Raw genomic sequence first — 25539 nt, 5'->3', positions numbered from 1 at the left:
CTATGACGACTGTTAATTGTTTGAAGCTCAGAATAAAATCTTGAAAACACCTTTAGCCCCTCCTAAAATTAGTGTAACTCCTGGAAAATAGTAAACATTGAAATAATTAAAAGAGTAAAAAGGGCATTCACTCTGGGGAAGGAAACTACAACAAATGCAATCAGTGTTCCGGCAGTCTCACACGTTTTCCCATTATCCCCACCCCAATTTCCCTTCAGAGCAGGTCCCAGATGAGAGGGCACCACCTTCACCTATTTTCTCTTAGTGACTGAACAGGAAGGTATATGGACAAAATTTAATAAAGTCTGACCTGCAAACTGAGCCAGGCGTCACCAAGACAAGGAAGCCAAATACTCCTGCCAGGTTGATGCCATCCTCTGTCCACAACCCTGAGGAGTGGTCCCCAGTGCCAGATTGTTTCCAAAGCTACTAGCAGGTCCATTAGCTTAGAAATTATACAACATTTAGTTTGCTATAAGCAGTAAGGGGTAAAACTGAACTAACGTGCATTATACTTTATAATTTGCAAATTTTTCATGCATTTTCTTATTTAATCCTAACAACAAGTAGAAAACCTGAAATGCAGTACATTTAACATGTTCCAGAAATCCTGGAGCTCATAAGCAAGAGAAATAATTTTAAAATTTGTTAAATGGTTCCACTTTTGCATGATAATATAAGGAAGTCTTGGACCGGCTCCCCAGTAAAACTGGTAAAAATTAATTATTTTTAAGAAACCCAAAGGTATACATAAAATTAAGAAATAGTTACTTATTTGTTTATTTTATTTACTTTTTTTATTTAGACAGAGTCTCGCTCTGTTGCCCAGCCTGGAGTGCAATGCAATCTTTGCCTCCCAGGTTCAAGCAATTCTCCTGCCTCAGCTTCGTGAGTAGCTAGGATTACAGGCATGCACCACTATGCCGGCTAATTTTTGTATTTTTAGTAGAGACAGGGTTTCACCACATTGGCCAGGCTGGTCTCAAACTCCTGGCCTCAAGTGATCTGCCCACCTCAGCCTCCCAAAGTGCTGGGATTATAGGTGTAAGCCGCCATGCATGGCTAAGAAATATTTATTTAAAAAATAAAATCAGTAAGAACAGCAAAAGTCTGTGTAGGGTAACATCAAGACTCTGCTCCCTCTCTCCACCCTCATAGCTCACTGTAATGGAAACTTTACTCCAGTTAGCTGTAGCCAAGAACACAGGGCTCCCTTTCACTTCAGTCAGAGGTCTGTCTTCCCAGAAAGGTAGGGACCAACAGTTCTTATCCTGCCTTCACCTATCTATTGATAAGAGTACCTTCCAGGCAAGTGAAGCCAAGAGATGAGGACTCCATTCTTCTGTTCAACCTACACTGTGGAATAGAAGGTCTGTGATCATTATGGTGTTGCCTAGAATACTGGGGCTCTGATGTCTCTTGTCCTATTTTATAAGGTAGAGGTCAAATGCTGGTAGAGGCAAGCTGAAAATATCTGAGGCAACTGGTAGTAACTACACCAAGTGCTCAGTACTGAGTGGTTCACTTGCCATTTTCCCTACCCACAGCTCCAGAGCTGTGGATTGAAGATGTTTCCTTGGGAGGAGAAGTACACATAAAACAACATCTTCAAATCTCTTCCCAAAATAATTAAGAGAGGATGGAGAAGTTCAAGCCTAAAATTGTTCTCAAAACCAATGGGGCTTGTAATGAAAGGCAATTAAGATGAGACTAGTAGATTCACTAGAGATTTAAGCTAAACTATGTATTGGCTAATTTTATGAAAATAACAGGGGAAAGAGATGGCTCAGAGGAGCCCTTCTGAGGACAAAATGAATCTCAAACTCTGACTTTGGGAACTACCTTCTCAAAGGAGAACACATTTGATTGGATCACAGTATATGCCCCAGGATGGCTGAAAACAATAAAGCATTCAGCCAGCAATTAGTCAAGTTAAACAGCTTGTTGTGGTCAGGGAAAGAGACAATAAAAGAAAATCTTGTCCACACTACTGTCATCATAGGGTAACTGTGGGCATATCCAAGCCAGTGGCCCCTGGGAAGCAGCATCAGAGGATTCACAGGCCAAGAGGAAAACAGACTTCATCAAAATAACACAGCCAGTCATAAACAAACAAGTAAAAAAAAGAAAACCTGATCCCCTAACATTATTTAAATCATATAACATGGAAACAAATAGAAAGGTGTGACCCAGATACAAGGAAGCTAAAAAGTAGGGGAAGAAAACAGCCTATTAGAGTTACTAGATATCGGATTAAAAGACAGATGCTTCAAAGTAGTCATTACAAACATGTTTGGTAGACTAAATAAACCATTTAAAAAGTAAAGAAAGGTATCATGACAATGCCACAGAATGGAGGATATCAGTAAAGAGGTAGAATTTTTTTTTAAATGGGGAAAGTAGAATTAAAAGTTTCAGTCACTGAAATATTTTTTAAAATTCACTAGAGGGTCTGAAGAGTAGATTTGAACTGGCAGAAGAAACTGTTAGCAAACTTGAAATAAGATTAACAGAGATTGTGCAATCCAAATAACAGAAAGAAAAAAGAATAAAGAAATACAGAAAGCCTTAGAAAAATGTGGGGCATAATTAAATGCAACAACTTACATGTTATTTTATTACCAAAAGTAGAAAAGACAAAGAAGCAGAAAAAATATACCAAAAAAATGGCTAAAATCTTTCCAAATGTATTGAAAACATTAACCTACATGCACAGGAAACTCAATAAATTTCAAGTAGAATAAATGTGAAGAGTTACACAAAAAGACAAATTATAGTAAAAATGCTGAAAGCCAAAAACAGGAAGAAAATTTCAAAGCATCAAAGAAAAATGCAGTCATTGATTATAAATAATTCCCCCAAAGATGAACAACTGACTTCCCATCAGAAACAGTGAAAGCTGAAAGAAAGTGGAATAACATCATCAAAGTGTCCACAAAAAAAGATAACCAAGAATCCTATATCCAGCAAAGCTGGCTTTCAAAAATCAAGGCGCAATATAAACATTATTAGATAACAAAAAATAAAGAACATTTGTAATTAGCAGACTTGCTTTACAAGAAATATGAGAGGAAGTTCTTGAGGCTGAAAACAAATGACCTCAGAAAATAATGTGAATCCACTGATTTAAAAAAAGAGCATCTGTAAAGATAATTATGTAATCATATTACAAATTGCATAAATCGCATTCCTCTGTTTGTTTCTTTTAAATTATTTAAAAAGCAATTGTATCAAACACACATATATATAGATACAGATAGATATAGATATATGTACACACACATTGTTTGACTCATAACACGTAGAAATATAATATGTTTTTCAATGACAGCACAAAGAAGATGGGTGTAATGTTTGTAACGGCAGCTTTGTAGTTTCTGTCTTTTAAATCTGATATCTTGTCATACTCAGAGGCTGTTTGTTTTTCTTTTTTATTTTCTAGTATGTGGTTATTATTTGCTTGTCAAGTCAAAGTTGTATTGGGCTAAGAGGTTACTGAAGATGATAACTGTAATTTATAGGAATAAACAGAAATTATAAATCAGTAGGTTTATGTAATGAAAGCTACAGATATCTACTTACTCTCATTTCTAATCTCACCTTATTTAAAAGATGGAAACTTGTATAAAGTAAAAATTATAATGTAATATTGGGTATGTAACAACTACAGCTGTATTATGTATGAGAATAATGTTGAAAAGGAGTTGAAATAGAATAAAGTTATTTAAGTGTAATAGTTCTATACCATACTGAAATTAAGATCATATAAATCTGAAAGGGTTTCTGATAAGTTAAGAGGTCTATGGCAGGAACAGGTGCAACCACCAAGAAAATGACTAAAAAATATGGTGGAAAAAAAAACAATTAATGGAATTAAAATCCTATATTAGAAAACACTCACTGAATGTAAAAGAAGAAATAAAGGAAGAATGGAAGAACAAAAAAGTCATGAGACAAACAGAAAAGAAAAGTAAGTTGGGAGACATAAATCCAACTATATCAATACCAGAATTAAATATAAATGGATTAAACAACTCAAGCCAAAGGCAGAAATGTCACATGGGATTTTAAAAAATAAAACGAGATCTATATATATATACATATATATATACATATATATTTGTAGTATATAATACATACAGTTCAGATTCAAAAATACAAATAGATTAAAAGCAAAAGTATAGAAATACTTGTCAGGCAAACAGCAACCACAAGAGGATTGCAGCAGCTCTACTAATATCAGACAGAAACGTATTTTTACAAGTGTTACCAGAAATAAACATTTTTTTAAAAATGTTACCAGGAATAATATACCATTGTATAATGATGAAAGGGTCAAAGCATGGGGCAGATATAGAAATTAAAAACATATATGCACCTAAAATCACTGCATCAAAATATATAAAGCAAAAACTGATAGAAATGAAGGGATAAATAGATAATTCAACAATAATAGGTGGAGATTTTAATACCACACTTTCTAATATGGATAGGTCTTCTAGGAAGAAGATCAATGAGCAAAGAAAAAGTTTTATCAACACTATAAACCAATCCAACCTAACAGACGTCTATGAAATACTCTTCCCAAAACGTCAGAATCCACATTGTTCTCAAAGCATGTGGATACTATCCAGTTTAGACCATATGTTAAGCCATAAAACAAACTTCAACAAAAAAAAAAGGATAGCAATAATACAGAGTTTGTACTCTGACCACAAAGGAATAAGTAAACAAAAAACTTCTAAATAACTGACGTGTCAAAGAGGAGAATTAGAAAATATTTTCAGATGAATTAAAATAAAGACACAATATACCAAAACTTTTGAGATGCAACTAAAACATTGATTAGAAGGAAACTTATATCTGCAAATGCTTATAATAAGAAAGAAAAAAATCTCAAATCAATAACCCAAACTTCTACTTTAAGACACTAGAAAAAGAAGGCAAAATAAACCAAAGCAAGCAGTTGAAAGGAAATTATAAAGATTAAAGTTGAAAACAATGAAATAGAGAATATATAAACGTTATAGAAAAATCAATGGACAAGAGGGGTAGTGGGAATGAGGAGATGATGGACAATGAGTACAAAATCTCAATTAGACACAAGAATTTGTTTTCAAAATCTATTGCACAGCAAGGTGAATATAGCTAATAATAGAATATTGCACATTTCAAAATTGCTATGGGAGTATATTTCAAGTGTTCTCATAAAAATGCTAAGTGCTTGAGGTGATAGCTATATTTAATAGCTTGATTTAATTCAACATTGTATTTATAAATTATAACATCACTTTGTACTCCATATATACAATTCCAAATTGTCAATTTATAGTTTAAAAATAAAAATTTAAACAAATCTATAAAACCAAAACAGTTTTTTAAACATCAACAAAATTGGCAAACTTTTAGCTATATTTAGAAAAAAAGAAAGAGAGAAGATTAATACTACTAAAACCACAAGTGAAAGAGGGAATATTACAGAAATTAAAAAAAAAATAGAAATACTATTGGGCACTGGTATGCAAATAAATAAGATAATTTAGATCGAATGGACAAATTCCCATACACACACAAACTACCAAAACTGGCTCAAAAAAAAAAAAAAAACAGACCATCTGGATAGACCTATCATAAGTGAACAGATTGAATTAGTGATTTCAGAACTACACACGAAGAAAAACCTAAGCCCAGATGGCTTCAGCACTTCACTCTACCAAACATTTAAAGAAACACTAATACCAATTCTTCACAAACTCTACTAAAAAACAGAGAAGAGAACATTTCCCAACTAGACAAAGATATCCCAAGGTAAGACAGCTACAGACTACTATCTTATGAAGGCAAACATCCTCCATAAAGTAGTAGCAAACCAAATCCAACAACATGTGAAAATAGCCAAACACCATGACCAAGGAAAGCAAGATGGCTTTAACACCTCAAAATCAATTAACACTATATAACATGTCAATAAAAGAAAATAACCACATTATTATTTAATTAACTTAAAAAATTAACAACATTTAATATCCTTTTGTGATAAAACAAAACACAACAAAATCTAATGAAATAAATTAGGCAAACTAGGGCTAGAAGAAAACTTTCTCAATAAGATAAAACACATCTGTGAACTCCAGAACTAACATTATACTTACTGCTAGAAAGCTGATCCTTTTTCCCTGAGAACAGAAATAAGGCAATAGTACTCATGGCACTTCTATTCAACATTGTTTTACTTAAGTTTTTGGCTAGGGTAATTAGACAAATAAAAGAAATAAAATAAATCAAATAAATAAATATTGGAAAAAAAGAAGTGCCACTGCCTTTATTCACAGATGACATGACTGTGTAAAAAAATATTAGAACTGCTAAACAAGGACAGCAAGGTTGCAGGACACATTATCAATATATAAAACAAACTATATTTCTATCCACTTGCAAGGAAAATTCAAAAAAATGAAATTAAGAAAACAATTCAATTTACAATAGAATCAAAAAGAATAAAATACTTAGGAATAAATTAACAGTCAGTGCAAAACTTAAAACTCTAAAACACAGATTAAAAAGAGTAGAAATCTAAATAAATGAAAATATCTCATATTAATGGGCTGGAAGACCTAACATTGTTAGGATGGCAGTACTCCCCAAATTGATCTATAGGTTTAACATATTCCCTGTCAGATTTCCAGATGACTTATCTGTAGAAATTTATGAGAGGATGCTAAATGCAGATAGAATTGCAAGAGAGCCAAAATAATCTCTCTCTCTCTCTCTCTCTCTCTCTCTCTCACACACACACACACACACACACACACACACACATTGACACACACAGTCTTGAAAAAGGGCAAGTAGGACTCACACTTTCTCATTTGGAAACTTACTACAAGGCAACAGTAATCAAGACAGTGCAGTACTGACATAAAGACTGATGTATATAGCAATAGAATAGACTTGAGAGTCCAAAAAATGAACTCACACATCTATGGTTAACCGACTTTTTGACAAGGGTGCCAGTACCATTCAACAGAAAAAGAATAGTATCTTTAACAAATGTGCCGGGACAACTGTATAGTCACAAACACAAGAATGAAGTTGGACGCTTACATTACATCATATAAAAAAGTTAACTCAAAATGCATCAATACATAAATGAAAGAGCTAAAATTATAAAAGTCTTAGAAGAAAACATGAGAGAAAGCCTCATGACCTTGGATCTGACAATATATTTTTAGATAAGACACCAAAAGCATGGGCAATTAAAAAATGATAACTTGAACTTTATCAAAATTTGTGCTTCAAAGAACACATCAAAAAAGTGAAAAGACAATCAACAGAATAAGAAAAAATATTTGCAAATCATATATATAAGAAGGGAATATCTTGTATATAGAATATACAAAAACTTAACACTCAGAAATAACAAAACAACCCAATTTAAAAGCAGACAAATGATCTCAGTAGATGTTTCCCCATGTAAGTTATACAAATGGCCAATAAGCACATGAAAATATGCCCAACATCATTAGCCATCAGGGAAATACAAATCAGGTCTACAGTGAAATGTAATTGTACGCTCACTAGAACAGCTGGAATCTAAAAATCAGATTATAACATGTGATAATGAGGTTATAGAGAGATCACAATCCTCATATACTGCTGGTAGGAAATGCAGTCACTTTGGAAAATAGTAAAATAGTCTAGCAGTTCCTTCCTCCAACAGTCATATGTAGATTTACCATAACAAATGGAAACTTTATTCCTAGTTACATACTAAAGAGAAATTAAAACATATGTCCACGCAATAACTTGTAAACAAATATTTATAACAGCCAAAATGTAGAAGCAACCTACATGTCTTCCAACTGACAAATGGATAAACAAAATGGGGCATATCCTTGTGAAGGGTTATTGCTTTGCCCTTAAAAGAATGAAGTACTGACAGATGCTTCAATATGAATGAACCTTCAAAACATCATGCTAAGTGAAAGAAGTCAGTCAAAACAGACCACATATTTTATGATATTTATATGAAATGTCTAGAATAGACAAATCTATAGATACTGAAAGTAGATTAATGGTTGCTTAAGGCAAGGGGTGATGGGGTAAAAGCATCAGTGGGTTATAGCTAAAGTGTACAGGGTTTCTTTCTGAGGGGATGAAAATATCCTTTTTTTTTTAACTTTAAGTTCTAGATACATGTGCAGAATGTGCAAGTTTGTTACATAGGTATACATGTGTCATGGTGGTTTGCTGCACCTGTCAGCCCATCATCTAGGTTTTAAGCCCTGCATGCATTAGGTATTTGTCCTAATGCTGTACCATCCCTTGCCCCCCACCCAACAACAGGCTCCAGTGTGTGGTGTTCCCCTCCCTGTGTCCATGTGTTTTCATTGTACAACTCCCACTTATGAGTACGAACATGCAGTGTTTGGTTTTCTGTTCCTGTGTTAGTTTGCTGAGAACGATGGCTTCCAGTTTCATCCATGTCCCTGCAAAGGATATAAACTCATTCTTTTTTATGACTGCATAGTATTCCATGGTGTATATGTGTCACATTTCCTTTATCCAGTCTATCATTGATGGGCATTTGGGTCGGTTCCAAGTCTTTGCTATTGTAAATAGTGCTGCAATTGATGTTTCATATATCTGTGAATATACTACAAACCATGAGATTTTATACTTTAAATGAGTTAATTGTATAGTATATGAATTTTATATAAATTAAAACCTTGTAAAACGTTGATAGAATTTCAGATTTTACTGTCAACCTACAAATAAGCAAGTTAAACTGGCATTTTGCCAAGAGCTTACTGTGTGGCCAAAAGGTGGTTGACTCTCCAGAGATTTTGCACTTCTTCAAAAATATAATGGCCATGTTGATCTCTTAAAGCGTAGTGAGGAATAGCCATTTAGCAGGTGTGCACTGAGAAGTGGCTTGTGTCCAGTACCATTCTGGATGGAATACTTTTATAGTTAGGATATTTGTTCCCTGTAAAACTCCGGTGGAAATTTCATTCCCAGTGTGGCGATTTGGGAAGGTGGGGCCTAGTGGGAGGTGATTGAGTCATGGGAGTGAACCCTTCATGAATAGATTAATGTTTCCTCTTGGGTGGGAGTGGGCTCTCACTATTAGTTCTTACAAGAGCTGGTTGTTAAACGGAGCCTGCCACTCCCCCATCTCTCTTGCTTCCCCTCTCACCATGTGGTCTCTGCACACACTGGCTCTCCTTTCACATTGATCTGTGAGTGGAAGCAGCCTGAGGCTTTCACCAGATGCTCAGTCTTCCAGTCTGCAGAGCTGTGAGCCAAATAAACCTTTTTTCTTTATAAATGACACTGCCTCAGGTATTCCTTGATAGCAACACTAAACAGACTAAGACAAGCATAGAAGTTGAAAATAGTGTTATCTAGCAATCGCTAAAAATTTTCTCAATGCCCCTTGTACTTTAAAAAGTATAAAATAAATTATTAGTAAATTACATTTTGTGATAACACACAGGAAAAAGAAAACATAACTGAAAATTGCTATGCATTTTAACAATATTAATCATAATTTCCATATAATCATGAAAGAGCTTTCAGGAAGACATGAGGCTGGATAAGGCAAGTAAACTGGGTAAAGCAAACACTTGCTGTATATATGCTGTAGTAAAAAAGATGTATCTAAAAACTCATGTGTGAATAAACTAATACTTAAAAACAGATGGTAAATTTAAATAGTATACTACCGTAAATCCAGAAATATCATTGGGTGGGTAGTGTGGAAAAAATGTTTTGGTCTAAGTATACAATATATTCTTACAGCAGGAATGACTGTGGGAATGTTTTAATAAAAATATTTTAAATATGTATGGGGGTATTTCTGAGCCTTTGCAATTCTAGTATGATCTGTGGAAAAAAAGTTTCAAGTTCCAATGAGAAGAATTGACTACTGGTTTTTTCACCAAAGAGGCCCCTCCAGGGTTTAATATACAGCAATTTTTGAAATGCTCAATGAAATGCCTGAAATGAAATGTCAGATTCTTTATATACTTATCTCGAGCCTTCACTTTGTATTCATTAATGTTGGCCTCTCAAACAACTCTCTCACATCTCACTCACAGAAATATAAGAGCTATCATTGTCATATCATTTAAAAACATTAAGAAATAAGTGAAAAAAATGAAAAACCATAGAATTTAAAGATGAATGTGCATTCTAGGTAACCATGGATAAATTTCTTGTCCTTAGAGCTTAATTTACAGATTTACAAAATGAGGATAATACTCTGCTTCTACATTACAGAGCTGTTATTATGAAAATGAAATCAAATAAAAAAGTTAGGTAAGAAAGTAATGCAGTACATAATAAATCTGATCTCTTGGGAAACAACACTTTCCTTGGTTTTTTTTGTTTCTTTATTTGTTAATTCATATTAAAAAAAAAAAAAAGAGTAGTGGTTCCAAAGTACATAGAGGAAAGCCAGGGCTAACTTTGGAGTCTTCATGATACAAATGAATTAAGTAAATAATGTATGCATGTGAAATGCTTTCTTTGAAGCCAGAAAGTAATACTTCATCATTGTTCATTTTAACTGTTCTTTATGGTATACAAATCACATTAAAGTTTATGTGCAAACTTCACACACTGCAGTGGAGGGGGCATGCAATTAATGCTCATTTGCTCTTTGGGGCTGCAACGTAAGGATGGAGGGAAAGTACAAAATGATCAGTTCATTACATTTGGGTTGAGAAGGACAGAAAGAAAAAGAAGAACTGACTCTATTAAGTGGATGCTATAATAAACCAACCCTACATTTTCAGTTGCTCAACAAAACCAACATTTCTTTCTTACTCATACTAAGCCCAGTGTGGATTGGCAAGCAGGTCACCTTTGACACGGTCATTCGTAGATCCAGGTACCTTCCATTTTCCAAAACCACCATTCTGAGTGGCTTCAGAGTCTTCTGGTGGCAGACAAAGAAAAAGAGAGAGGAGGGTCACAAGAAGGTTTTATGAACAAGAATGGAGGAACACATGTCTTCCATGCATTCCTGTGGTCACACCTAACTACAAAAGAAGCTGCCAAAGTAGCCTGGCCTTTACACCACAAAGAGGAGGCAGAGGCTTTTCATAACCTTGCAGCAGTCTGCCATACTTGCTATAGCATGATTTCATAATGTGACCAAAAAGTTCAGGGATAGTACTGGTTTTGCTGGCCATAGAAGTGGCTTGACTCAGGATAAAGATGGTCGCATAGCTGAGTTTCTCTTCCCCTCTCATTGTATTTTTTCTCAAAGTCCATTTGATGACAAGACGGTTAATAACAATTCTAGATGTACATTCCCTTACCCCAAGACACACACACACACACATACACACAGGTTCAAATAAAGGCGCTGAGCATAAGTGCCATTGGACTGAACTAAACTGCCTCCCTGCCCCTGAAACATTTTCGGTGGACACAGGAATAAGATGTGATGATTGGCCTTGGTCCTGTGCTTTCCATGAGACAATTCCAAAATACATGAAGACTGAGAGTCATTCCCCAGAGAAAATTCATAATATTGTCACTGGAAATAGGATAAATTGAGACCATACAGGAAAAACAGATGTGCACTAGACCTAAACAGCCACTGTCCTTTGCCCTACTCTTTTGATTGATAGTGGTGAGGATGAAAACAAGGAAGAAAGGAATGGATGGCAGCAATTTACAAGAGTAGGGCCCGGGCTCATGGTTACTGGAAAGGCTGCTTGGGAACGAAGGCAGTATCAGGACTCTGTTATCTCACTGAACCTTTGCAGAGCCTTGTGGTGCTGCATTATTAAAATGATTTAGTTGTTCTCTGTGCATTTCCCCCTTATTCCTGCTACCAAATTCCTAACTCTGTCTCATGTTCTGACCTATCAGGAGAGAACATCTCCTTGGTCCAACAGTAAGCACAGTCCTCCATGAGTAAAGACCACTATCCCCTGGTCCCTGGTCCATTCAGTTCACACTGATGACCACAGTGAGCTACTTTCAGCTCCTTCCTGAGCAGACGGCCCAGAGGCAGTGACTCCAGGAAAAGGCCTTGGAAGGTGGTTTCCCAGCTGGGGCTTAGCTTGTCCAGCATCCCTCTTGTCTGGGAGTTATTCTGCTGGAGAGAGTCTTTTCTATATTTAGTGAAGTAAGGGTGAATGCCTATCAAGTTTGCAAGCATTGTTTTCTTGGGAAACAATGCTCACCTTGGCCAGGGAGTTATTTATTCAAGCAAAATTATTTGATGATAGTGGAGATTTGACTGAATATGACTTTCTCAATCTGTATGGTATAAAGTAAGACTTTCTCAGCTATGAGCAAGTAAATAGTTGTGCAGGATTTTATAACTGAAAAGAATCTTCCTGCCTCATGTAAAATCAATGTCTGAAGAAGTCAAAGGACACAATCTGCAAAACACAATTCACTTAGTGCCAGAACATGTTGGAACTCAGAACTCAGAGCTCTAATGCAGATCTTTTTTGCTTCTATGTCATGGGTAATTTGTCTGGTTGACCAGTTGTTTTAGGGAAAATTCCTCTTTTAGCCATTGTTCTTTCAGTCTGGGTATCAGAAATAGGGGGAGGGTGAAGGGAGCATGATCTGAAGTGGAGAAAAGCAGCCCTTGTGTCTGCCTATCAGTAGCTCTCTCTTTCTGCTCACCCAAAGATGTTCTTCATCCACTCGAGCACTCAGGAGGTTAATGTTACATCCATTTATACCCACAGGAAGCTGGAGGCAATAAAGGCTTAAATTTAGGCAAGAAAAATAAAAACTAATGATTGGCAGAGGAAGGATTCTTATGGTCAATTAAAAGAAACAAACAAACAAAAACCATCAAGAAACCAAAACAAAATGAAAATTTGAGGATTTTCATTTTGTAGAATCATCATGCTGAAAAAAACTTGAGCGATATTGTTGTCCAAATTTTGGTATAATGAGGTCACTTTCTCACAACTACTTTTAATTTCTCTCTCTCTCTCTCTCTCACACACGCACACACACACACACACACACAGAGAGAGAGAGAGAGAGAGAGAGAGGGAGAGTTCATTTTAAAGTCATAGTATTTCTTATTGTTTTCTGCTTTTTTACAATTTTCTGCTAAAGGTCACTATGCATTTACATTTAGAGATGGCTTCAATTTCAATTTAGCATAACAAGATATTTGATCCTTACATTGCTCAAATTACTGGGCACAAAATGTTTAAAAAGAAATGCCATAAATTGCATATTCAGGGAGAACATTTAGCAGCATTACGTAGAAAGAACAATGTTTCTTTCCAACCTAGAAATCTAATTTTGAGTTAATTTCACAATCAGTTAGTAACTTTTCAAATCTGGACTTAAGGTATGAAATTTAACCCTTTGTCTAGGCAAGAAGGGACCCCCACCAATTCACAAATGAAGAAGAAAGGGTATTTTTTGAAGTACACACAGTGGTGGTTCAGTTGTGATAGGAGATAAAGAACCTTATCATAGGGTAATAAATAAGCAGAGACTGGCATTTTTAAGAAATTTTCAGCATATAAAATTTACAGATTATTGTATATAAATTTGAGGCTGAAACTTATTTGTACTTAATTATTTTAACAATAGGTACCTGGTGAGGCCAAACCTGAGGGGGTTTTGTTTATTTTTTTTTATTATTTTGAGGTTTAATAAACTTCCAGTTAGTTGCTTCCAACTTTTTTTTTCCATTTATAGCAGCAGGAACAAAAAATATCCTTCATGAAGCAGAACTTTTCTGTAGTGGTAACAACCATTTTTGTTTGCCTCCTTTGAAGGCAAACACATCGATTTTCCTCCTCCTCACCAAATTCTGGGATTCTGACTCCATGGGAAGGCACAATAATTCCACATCTCTACCATTAGCCTCTCTTTATAAAATGTCAGCAAGTTCCTGGGGATAATATTTAAAAATTGCAAAGGGGACAGAGAACTCTGAAAGGAAGGGGCTTGAGATCCTAACCCTTTCCTTTAAAGTTAGGAATGATTACAATATTTCTGATGGACTGAAGTGGCTTCAAAGAAATTCAATAGTCAACAAAGGACACCAGAGGCAAATTTACCCTAAAGAAGGCAGCCTCCACTGGCACCCTAGGGTGACCGCTCAGGGTTGGTGACAGCTGGTTCTGGACATAGCATATGGCCAATCGCAGAGCCCACATCTGCCCCTTATTGGTATTCCACTACCCAGTGGTCCTGATGTGGGGACGTGGCTTGAGGGAGGGTGGATGTCTGAGGGTAGACTCAAAGAGCTGCCCAATGGGAGTCAGACCAACTCGAGTAGGAGGAGCTTTCTCCTTCCCAAGAAAATACCACTAAATCAATGGGCATGGGACTCCATGGCCCATCCTGCCATAGGCAGGAATCTTCAGGCTCCCTGCCCACCTGGGGTCAAGGTGGTGTCTCCCGTAGCTTCTGTCTTCCTTCGGGCAAGGACTGCCCAAGCATTCAGCTTGACTGAGTTTGGCAGCAACAAGATGGAGACCATCTAATATGGTTTGGCTGTGTCCCCACCCAAATCTCATCTTGAATTGTAGTTCCCATAATCCCCACATGTGGTGGGAGGGACCTAGTGGGAGGTAATTTAATCATGGGGGCAGTTTTCCTCATGGTATTCTCATTAGGTTGAGTAAGTTCTCATGAGAGCTGATGGTTCTATAAGGGGCTTCCCCCTTCATTCGGCTCTCAGTCTTCTCCTCCTGCCACCATGTGAAGAAGGACATGTTTGCTTCCCCTTCCAGCATGATTGTAAGTTTTCTGAGGCCTCCCCAGCCCTGTGGAACTGTGAGTCAATTAAAGCTCCTTTTTTTCTAAATTACCCAATCTCAGTCAGCTCTTCATAGGAGTGTGAGAAAGAACTAATACACCATCCCTGAGCAGGAGTTCAGAGCTCAGTGTCCCCTATTGTTTTGGTTTTTCTTTTTCTTTTGGAGGTGCTAATACCCAGGCCTGAACTTCAAGATTGAATTAGAACTTGTCTTTACACAGGAAGGAGAAACCCAGGGAAAAGTAGAAAAGCAAGGTTCTCCATTTGCAGATTACAAAATAAGTCATGTATCCTGGAGGCTAAGAGAAAAATTACCCCATTCTGTATCCTAAATCAATGAATTGGAGTATATGACAGCTGCGTGAACCTTGTAATTCTGTAAAGTAAGGTCAGCCATTCATATCTAATCTTGTTATTACATTTCTAAATTTCAAGTTTAAGGAGTCCACTATTCCCACAATTAGAGACAGAGATTTGAACTGTGTAATCCTGCATTATTATTTTAATTCAGATTCTGAGCCTTGGCCAAAACCATCTGAGCTGTTTCCCTTATAGGATGTGAATTTACAGACTTATTTCATCCCTAAGATACCTCATGCTATACTCACATTAGAATCACTCCACCTAAACAATGCTAATCCTGAAATGCAATGTTAACAACACACAAAAAAAGGAAGAATAAAATTAAGGGCATAAAAATTCTGATTATTAGATAGAGGACTAAACAAAAGTGTTTTTCTGAAGTTTGCATTTTAAACATAAACAGATCCTCCAAATTCCTCTCTGAGATTCTTTTAGCATGCTAACACATTCTCTTGAAGCTTTAAGTTTATTCTTCAAAAAATTAGTCCAAAGAATAGCACATTGAATCTCAAAAGAACACTTTAAAATCCTTTCTGCATGGGCATGAGATTTTGTTCTTAAGGGGTTAAGACAATGGATGGTAAAGGTAAGTTTGTATTAAGCCCCCAAAGAGCATTGTTGAATTCAATTATTAGTTTAGTTTTTTTAGAGTTTATATTCATTTTTGAGATCAGTTTAGAATAGGATATAATACATTCTAAATGTGAAAAGCCTGAGGTTTCAAAAAGTGGCACTGTAATTTTTAATCTTTATTTTTTGTTATGTTAAATTTTACACATCTTTCCACAAATGACTTTAAGATGATTTGCCACATCGAACTGAAAAACTCATGTCATATCTATATCAAGAAGAGTATTCAATGAACCCTCTTCCTGCTTACTCCAAATTCTAAACTAACAGGATCTCTTGACATAGTTTGAAGATTAATTCAAATGAATGTGCCTACATAGAGTGATTACTATGCACCAGGGACTTTGGGGGCAGAAAACTGACTAAGACTTCATTCCTGATATCAACATGCACATAAACTTGTGGGTAAACACAAAGTACATAAAAATAGGCTCTAATGAAATATCTGAGATGTAGGTAATGCTTATTGGAAATAAAGCAGAGAGAAATTCCTTTGGGTTGGAGTGGGAGAATATGATCAAGGAATAATTAAGAAAAGCAAGAGTCAGGCCTTAATAAAATTATCCTTTAAGCTAGTTGCAGTTTTACCGTCTATGAAGACAGAAAGTGGTGAATGATTTACAAAGGGGGAAGACAGTGGACATGTGTGTGCACATGCAAACACCAAGGGGAGAGCACAGGGTACAAGGAGCCCGACAGAAGGAGAAAATAATAGCAATCCTTCACTTTGGAAGTTCCAAATCCATCAGCACACTGAATCCTCACAATAGAACCAATATTGGAGACTCCGAGAGTTTAAAAGAATTAATGTATTGCCAAACTAGTTCCCACACTGAATAAGCGATAGGACTGAACTTACACCCAGGCTCGGGATTCTGAGCTGAGGTTTTCCCCATGCTGTGTGGCAAAACGGCAAGTGGGGAGGGAGAACTAAGGAATTGTGAAGGTTTATTAAGAATATTAAAGTAGGAACAAGATGATATTTGGCTTTCCAAATAAGAAATAAATATGCCATGTTGTTTATTTTCATGAATTTCTTCAAAACTTAGAATTGCATGAAGTCATGGTTGTGGATTGGTTGATTAATTAGCTGAAGAGATTCAATTCCTCCCTAGGCAAGATGGCGGCCAGTTGATGTGATGTCTTATGGCCGGAATAGACTCTTTAACAAGGCAGAGATATGTGGACACTTGCATAGAAGAATATTGGTGGGCTGACTTTTCCTGCTATTCCAATTCTCATTTTTACTTTTCAGACAGTATATCAAAAACTGGGGACATTTTTCAACAATGGAATTTTGGCAGTGCCACAGATGTGTTCATAGTTGCTGTTTTAATTGAATTGCTTTATAATTTATGACAAAATAGTATACCCACAGGTTTTAGTACCTAAGTTTCAGGTTGTTACATTTTAACATATGCTGAAGTGAAATGATCTTATTTCTTCCATTATCATTTGAAAATGCTTATAAACTTCCAGATTGAAATACTACATCTCAATTCTTATTCAGAGCAGCAGCTTCTAAACCAGTCTGGACATCAGAATCACCAGCAGGCTTAACTTTCCTTCTCTCTTGCACAACATCTATAGAGGAGCATCCCCACGCCCAGGTGTAAAGCTTCCCAGGTGGTTCTCATGATCAGCAAAGCATGAGAAATACCAAATTAGAACACCCTAACCATAGAAGCAGACCTATTTACATGCATCAGAAATAATTACTTAAAGGATAATTAATGCTTTCATAATCATTAAAGGATGAGATTGGATACATGTTATTCAAAAGTGTATATGTTCCAGGGAAGAATGGGATGTCAAAGCCATCAACCTCTCAAGTTAAATATATGCAATGGAAGTCTAAATCCAAAGAGCTAAGCTTAGATCCTTGCTGCTGCAAGTGTCTACTGCAAACCAGCAGCACCGGCATCAACTGGGAGCTTGTTAGAAATGCAGGTCCACTCAGACCTACTGAATCAGAATCGGCATGATAACAAACTCCCCAGGCCATCTGCATGGGTAGAGAATTTTAAGAAGTCTGATGACAGCAATTCTTTACCTCGACTACACATTAGCATCACCTGAGGCATTCCTCAAAGTGCCAATTCCAGTTTCCCACCCAGAGCAATCCTATCAGACTTTACAGGTGGAGCCCCATCCCACTGGTCTTTTTCAACAAATAGCTATTTTTGTCCTGTAATTTATGTTTATGTTACAAAGGAGAAGGATTTTCCCTACATTATGTAGGCAAGCCAGCAAAGACCTTCTTCCACAAATTCGAAAATGGAGTTCATTGTGCCTCTTTAGTACCTGTGTGTGGGGACAAGCCCCGTGTGCACTGGTAGAGGATGGACTTCTGGCTCTGACACCTTGTGTATACTTGGGCCAGCTCCTTCATTTCTTCTTGTGTATAAGAACAGACTGTGGCTTTGCCCATAATGAAAGTAAGACAAATTGCCTCCTATAAGCCTGCACGCAGCTATGACCAGTACCTCTCACTGTGGAAGGTAATTCAGTTGGAGTTTGTCTCTTCAATTTCACCCAGGGATAAGACATTTTTTTCATTTTTTTTACATGTGGAGTAATTAAGCTAATACTTACGTATAATTCTGTTTCTAATTGTAGACCATTAGTGATTTTTTGTTTAATTTAGAGAGACAGAAAAGAACCAAGTAAATATTTCATTTACACCTAAATTTTTCCTAATATTTAGGTACATGTATGAGTACAGCTTTAAAAATTAAAATTTGCCTTAAATAGGATTTTATGAGTTCCAGAGCCTTATAAAAGTCAAGTTCCGTTAATGTGTTCAAACCCATAGAAGAGAATGTTCAATGTATCAGTTCAAATTTTCCAGGTGCAGATGGGGTGGTAAGAGGGCAGTTTCAGTGGCACCAAACACGGACATCAGTGAATCAGTGTCAGATGTTAATCTCTATACTTTTCTCCTTCTAAACTCTCATTCAAAGACTGCTAATTCTGAGAAGAGGATTTCCTTTTGTTTTGGAAGAGTTCTCGTAGTATTATCTGCTGAATGACCCTAGCACTCCCCTTCTCCACTTGAGATTATAAGGAAACCAAAAGATAAACAAAAAATTGTCATCTCATTTTAAAATAACATAACCTCATCATATCTACTTACACTCATCCAATGAGCTACAATGTCCAGAATATATTTACATACATCACCATATTACAATAGCTTCTGCATCATTTTTTAAAAGTTTATACATAGGGAAACCAAAATAATTTTAATATTTCACATATACACATTGATTTGGAGATTACTTACCCTTGAATCACTGCTCTCAAATTATTGAAGATTCAAAGTTATCCTCAAGTTCTAAAAGTGACTTGGGAGCGCCTACTAAGCAGATGGTCATGCAGAATGGTCAGGCATAGAACAACTAAAACATAACACAGCCTCCTTACTCAATAAGCAGAGAGTTCACTTGCTGAGGAAAAAAAAAAAAACCATTAACTGCGAAACAGCAAAATGGAATGACATGTATAGTAGCACAGAGAATAAGTCAAATAATGAAAGTTTTAGGACATGAAATGATGGACACAAGGAAAGGGAACCCTTCAGTGGGAAATGGGGTCCAAATCTTTACTTCTTTGCTTTACCCCATGGTGAATCCTGGGTCTTGCTGCACTCAGATGGGACAGGAGGGCCTTGCTTAACATCTCCAAAGACCCCTCCAGGGCTAAAATCAACCATTTGGGGTGAGCAGATTTCATGTTCTGTGTGGGGCCTGGGCTGCTTACTGCAGATGAAAAGGATTTGGATGCTAAAGTAACCCAGAAGAAGAGGCTTGAGAAGCATTTGGTAATTCGTAATGCAATAGAAATTTCAATCGTGACATCTTCACTCCAGCACTTCTCTGAGTCATAATAGTCCTCTTCAGTTAATGTAGCTTGAAGTCGATTAACTGCAGATCCTAATTCTGAGTGCTCTTGGTTCAAAGTGCACTTGTGTGCTGCATAAATTCCCTCACCACCATTTACTGGTATCACAGTACTTATCACATGGCGTTCCAATTATCTGTGAGCACATCTGAATGCAGACCTAAACTACAAGGGCAGGGGCTATTTTTATTTTTCTATTTTTGTTGTTGCTGTTTAATTAGTCTTCGCAATTCCCTCTGAATTTAGTCCAGGGCCTCATGTCTCATAGACGCTAAATAAATGATTGCCAAGTCTGACCCACTGCTAAACAGAATCAGGGAGAAGCAAGGCGCAGAGCAATGTTCATCCAGGAACTCCCGTAAGACCCCTGCCAACTGGGCTGTCTCTCTCTCTCACTTTTTTTTTCCCCAACCTCAGGGGAATGAGCAGTGGAGGAGGAGTCCAAGGAATAGATACACAGGGAGAGTTATGCGTTGTTCATTTAGACCAGTGGTTGCAAAATGACAGCCTGAAAGACAAGTCAAGCCCAGAGCAGTTTTGGGTTTGGCCACACCCCAGCAGTGTTGTGCAGGTAACCACAAGCTCCACCCAGCCCTATTGTTCTGCCTTGCCACCACACTGATGGTAGGTTACCAGCCCTGCCTCTGAAACCATTTGAGTTTATAACCTTAGATCTAGAAAGATATCAGAACCAAGGGAAAAAAAATAGATTAAACATCTGTCTGCTAATGGTTTGGACTGACAATTTATTTATTTGGAGGCTTTTAAAACACGTTTAAGCAAATACAATATGGTTCTGAAACAAAAATCAGGTGGTTTCTCTGTGGTTCTTACCGCATCCAACTGCCAAGATATGAAATTTGGTTACCAGATTGTAAGAAGTGATTTTGAGTCTCCATGATTCTGAGACTTCTAAAAAATAATTGGGGAAACAGTCATTGGTCCTCTTTCACATGTTCCTTGGTTTTCACACCTTATTTTCTCTTGGATTAAAATGAATTTTTAAAATAAGCATTGGCAAAGATGGGAATACATCTTCTCCACATAAACACAATATAGACACTCCATTCAGATTCTTTCTTTGAAAATTAACCACTTATATTGTGACCTGTGCAAAGTTTTTGAACCTCTATTGAGTCTTGGTTTCTGCATTTGTCAAGTAGGTGTAATGTCAAGATGCCTCATGCAGTTATCTTGAGAATTAGAGAACTAACACTTAGAGTGTTTGCTATGTTTCAAGCCCTTGTGTAAGTATTATAAATGCATTAGCTCATTTAAGTTTCCAATAACTTTAGGGATTAGGTACTATCATTATCACTCCATTTTATAGATGCAGAGACTCAGGTGCAGGGAACTTGGGAAAATTGCCCAGTTTATGCCTACTGAGTGGTTGACTCAAGGATCAAATTGAGGCAGTGAGAGTCCAAACCCCACACTCTCAGCCTCTCTGTTCTCTCTCCACAAGGAAACGTGCCTTGTACCTATGAAGCATTCACCAGAGATCGGTGCTTCCTTCTCTCCAACTTCTCCCTGATATCGTCATCTGATAGTTCATTAGAAATTGGATGGAAGATTCTACATTTCTAAAACAATGTAAAAATATCATATGTGATGTTCCACAAAGGCAAGATATCCAAAAATATTACAGAATCATTTTTAAATTTTATTTCAAATGTTGGGCCCAGCTACAATTATTTCTGTACCCTTTTATCCAAGATCAGAATTTCATTCATCAATATCGCCAATGCAGCAAAACTGGTGTTTTAGCTACATAGGTCAAGAGAATTCATTTACTTCTTAGTAGACTGCCTCATTTATTCCATATTTTTGAACCTGAAATACTCTGATGATCTAACTACAAATAACAGAAAATTTTGTCTTACATGCCCAAACTTATTTTTATGTTTATTATTTTTATATTTTTTAGAGACAACATACTGCTCCATTGCCCATGCTGGAGTGCAGTGGTACAATCAGAGTTGACTTCAGCCTTGAACTCCTGACACAAGTGGTCTTCCTACCTCAGCCTGCTGAGTAGCTGGGACTACACTTGCTCCATGTGTCACTATTTTTGTTGTTGTTGTAGAGACAAGGTCTTGCTATGTTGGCCAGTCTGCTCTCAAACTTCTGGCTTAAGCGATCCTCCCACCTCGGCCTCCCAAAGTACTGGAATTGCAGGTGTAAGCTACCATGCCCAGTCCTTATTTTTAAAATTAAAACTTTTTCTGCAGAAAATTTAGTGGTCTGTATTATAAATGATCTTTTCACAGGTTGGGACATTATTGCTAATTGTTTAACCCATTCTTGAGAGATGAAGCTAGTCATGTATGCTGAGTTATGCAACAACACAGAATGTTGCCAAGCCTGCCAAGAAGTGCACAACCATTCTTATCTTAAGTAGACATGCAGCTTTTCAGTCTTTTGTCATTTGCTTTGGGGGGTTTGTAAAAAATATTTGGGGAAATAGTCATTGATCCTCTTTCACATGTTCTTTGGTTTTCTCTTAAAATTATGTCATAAGCTATCGATTCTTGCTTTGTTAATGTGCTCGCTTCTCTCAGACATGCATGCCCATCCAGGCCTTCTTATGACAGCTATACTGAGAAATCTAATGAGCAGCTGAGAATTCGGTGTTGATTGTAACAGTAAATAAGTATAGAGTAGGGCCTAAGGGGTTCTTTTATAGGTGAGTTGCATACACTTTCGTGCATAAATTCAGATAGCTCATATTCTCATATTCAAGTAGTTCACATTCTCATGAGTTGCACACGCTTTCATGCACAGATTCAGATAGCTCATATTTTCACAAGGCTATTTGGCTTGCTTTAAGGTTCTTCCTAGTGTTATAGACAGGTAAGACTGCCAGGTGAGTGACTGCTAGATAAAAGAAGATTTACTGTATTGTCTTGACTATCGGTTTGCTCAAAAGGGAATAATCATTTTGCAGTAGCTCCATTTACTTGTTATACAGGCTAAATGCTCTATTGTAATTATCCTTCAAAACATGTGCCTACATCTGATGACTGGTCTAGACAAGTGACATTGATGGGTGTAATTCTGTCAGTCACAATCATCTTTCTGAAAATGATGGAAGACATGAACCACGGACTCCAAAAGGACTCCTGAGCTTTCAGTGGTCCTGATCCTTTGACTGAAAGCTCTTAGTTTCAGCAAGCTCTTTGCTTGGAAAGAGAGCTGGCTCAGTGTCAGAGACAAGCTAAAAATGGCTGGGCCTTAACAGGTAATTTCAGTGAGTTATAATGAAAAGCCGCCAGCGCCTGAGTGTCTGTTGACATAACTGAGATGACAAGATGACAAACACCGAACTGAGGAGCTTGTTGTCATGTTAGGAATGGATTCAATTAAAAATACTTTATCAAATTAAAAGGATTACAGAGGATCCGGTGTGTTCCCGAAAGCCTGCTAAGGACATTAATCACAGGAATGACTGAGATCTGGTCCCTTCATGAAGACACTGTTGGAACATGGCCACCGTGGCTCTTTAGGCGATGAATCCCGGGATATTTGAAAAATTAGGCTGTGATTTTACTGCCAAGTCATCAAAAATTGCCCTTAGACAATTGATGCTTAAGCAAAGAACGTTCCGCTTCTTAACATTTTTAGATAATGGGTAAGAATTTGCTTTATGAAACTATTGTTAGGAAATCTGATTTATTTTTTCTTGATTGCTCTTAAAACTCCACCCTATTGCCTGGTTACCTTCTCTGTCCTCCAAGGAGGAAGGTGGCCAGCAGAGCTGGGACATTTTTCCTGGCAATGACATTTTAATGCTCAGGCTATTTGTCATCTCCTAGAATTTCGTCCTTCACTCTGCCCATTTTTCTTTTCAGCTCCTTAAAGAGGTATGACAAGAATCTTAAAAGAGGTCAAAGTTAGAACAGATTCTGAATTAGTGATATTGTTTCCAGTAGAGGGAAGTCCTTGAAAAGGGTGAGTCAAATAGCACATATACCTCTTCATAATATAATGTCTACAATGGAGGCCTGGAAATCCTACTAGGTGGGTTGTCATGGACACGTGTAATATATTGCTTATGGGTCAAGATTTCAGAAAAAAACAAATTTGGTATCAGGTTGAAGAGCTCATATACTTCGAAAACTTTATGAAAAAGGAGGCAACTATAAAGATGTTTCTATAACCAAGAAAAATGTGAATCAGGGAGAGTAGCCAATGTGTTTCTTGGTGTGAAATTGGATTATTTGGCTAAGTGTGCTAGTGTGATGATGATCTGAAAATTTGAATGATATCATTTGATACATAATTCATTTGTTCCTTTTTCCATTTATTCAACACTCACTGAGCATCTAATGGGCCCCAAGCATGTATTAGATACTGAAGAATCACCAGCAAGTAAGCCTCTTCTCCACCCCAAGGAGCTTAGAATCAAAATGGTGAGGTGCAGAAGGTATTCTTTCCACATAGTGGTTGGGCAGAAAAATGTTCAAGAGTTACAACATCACCAAAGAGGAAGCCACCAGTTCTGCTGGGTGAAGACCCATAGAAAGCTCTGCACGCTCAGCTGTCAGGCAAGACCAAGTGTTCATCAACCTGCAAGGACTCTGCGTATTTATCAGATGTGTGGACAAAAGTTGCAGGATGTCTGCTGGAAAAGTAGGTACTGACAGGATTGCTGTCAAGTTTACCAGATTTTAAAGGGCACAACTTGATGCATTGTGGTGGAGAACTGCAGAATGTTTCAAAGCACAGGAAGGAAAGGTTCAGGTTTCAATTGTAAAGGTCAGTGTGATGGCAGGGGAAAGCATGGATTGAGGAAGGGTAAGGAGTGGGCGTGGGGCTAGCAGTCCTCCATCAGGGTGGAGAAGGAAGATATGATTGAGACTCTGGCCAATGGAGTGAAGAAGGGGCCAGGGATTTCTAAACGAAAAGTGACATACTTAACAACTAACGAGACATGGGGGAAGTGGAAAGAGGGACACCTAGGAGATCTGGGTGTAAATCTGAGTGTACAAAAAATATTAATTGATACAAGAATGGGGGAATAAATGCGACTGAAACAACTTACAGTATCCAGTGCTCACTGGTGTCAGACTTCCTGCTAACCCCTTTGCATGAATTCTTTTATCTATACAATAACCCTAAGGAAGAAGCCACTACTAAGGTTTGCATTTTAAGAGAAGAAAATTAAGGCTTAGAAAAGTTATGTAATTCTCCCAAATCATATAATTATTAAATGACAGAAAGAGCAATAAATAAATCCCTGCCTCACTCAGACCTGTGGTTCTGCAAAGTCGTAAAGGCTGGGCATTCTGGATTGATCCTTCCTTTCTTCTGCCTCTCGTCAATGGAATTCAGTTCCATTGTCCTCAATAGAATCCGAAGTTTTAAAGGAAAAGATCTGGATCCTATGTATTTCAAATGTCCTCTGTTACCCTTTAAGTGCCTCGTACATAGTAGGTATGAAATGAAAGTTTGTGATTTGGGATATAATAAACTTTGGGCATAAAGCTTGTGACACCAGTGCTATAGAATGTCATGTCATTATGTGTTGATATCTTTCCCTTGAGTTTTTTATTCATTCCTGATTGTTCTGTCCTAGAGCAAAGCATTATGCAAACAATGACAGTAGTTACTGGGGAGCTTGAACATGCCATGAACATGCCAGGGGACTGGAAGGAGCACATGTGGGTTCTTATGCCTCTGTCTCTCAGACCCAACCCCAGCCCTAAAACCCAGATGCTGGGTCTGGACCTAGGATATCCCACTGCCATTGGCAACTCTTCTCTGTGAGCTTCTGTCAATGTGGGGCTAAGAGGAGGGGTGGCGGAGGAGCAGGGACCTGCTCTTTTCTTTCTGCTTCATGCCCTTCTCCGCATCACCCTGGGAAGCCT

At 37.2% G+C, this 25539-nt stretch overlaps 1 long non-coding RNA gene across 1 annotated transcript in view; it reads right to left on the bottom strand.

Moving 5' to 3' along the window:
• LOC134756726 (uncharacterized) overlaps positions 1-19187 on the bottom strand; it is a 43648-nt gene extending 24461 nt beyond the window's left edge. Inside the window, exon 1 of the long non-coding RNA XR_010129829.1 lies at positions 19053-19187. This is a non-coding gene — a long non-coding RNA (uncharacterized lncRNA). The remainder of the gene's footprint in view (positions 1-19052) is intronic.
• Positions 19188-25539: the final 6352 nt, after the last annotated feature.

Source organism: Gorilla gorilla, chromosome 12 (assembly GCF_029281585.2).
Source record: "Gorilla gorilla gorilla isolate KB3781 chromosome 12, NHGRI_mGorGor1-v2.1_pri, whole genome shotgun sequence".
Classification (NCBI taxonomy): Eukaryota; Metazoa; Chordata; class Mammalia; order Primates; family Hominidae; genus Gorilla; species Gorilla gorilla.
The sequence above is the reverse complement of the archived record's forward strand: the minus strand, read 5'-3'. Positions and strand labels throughout refer to the sequence as shown.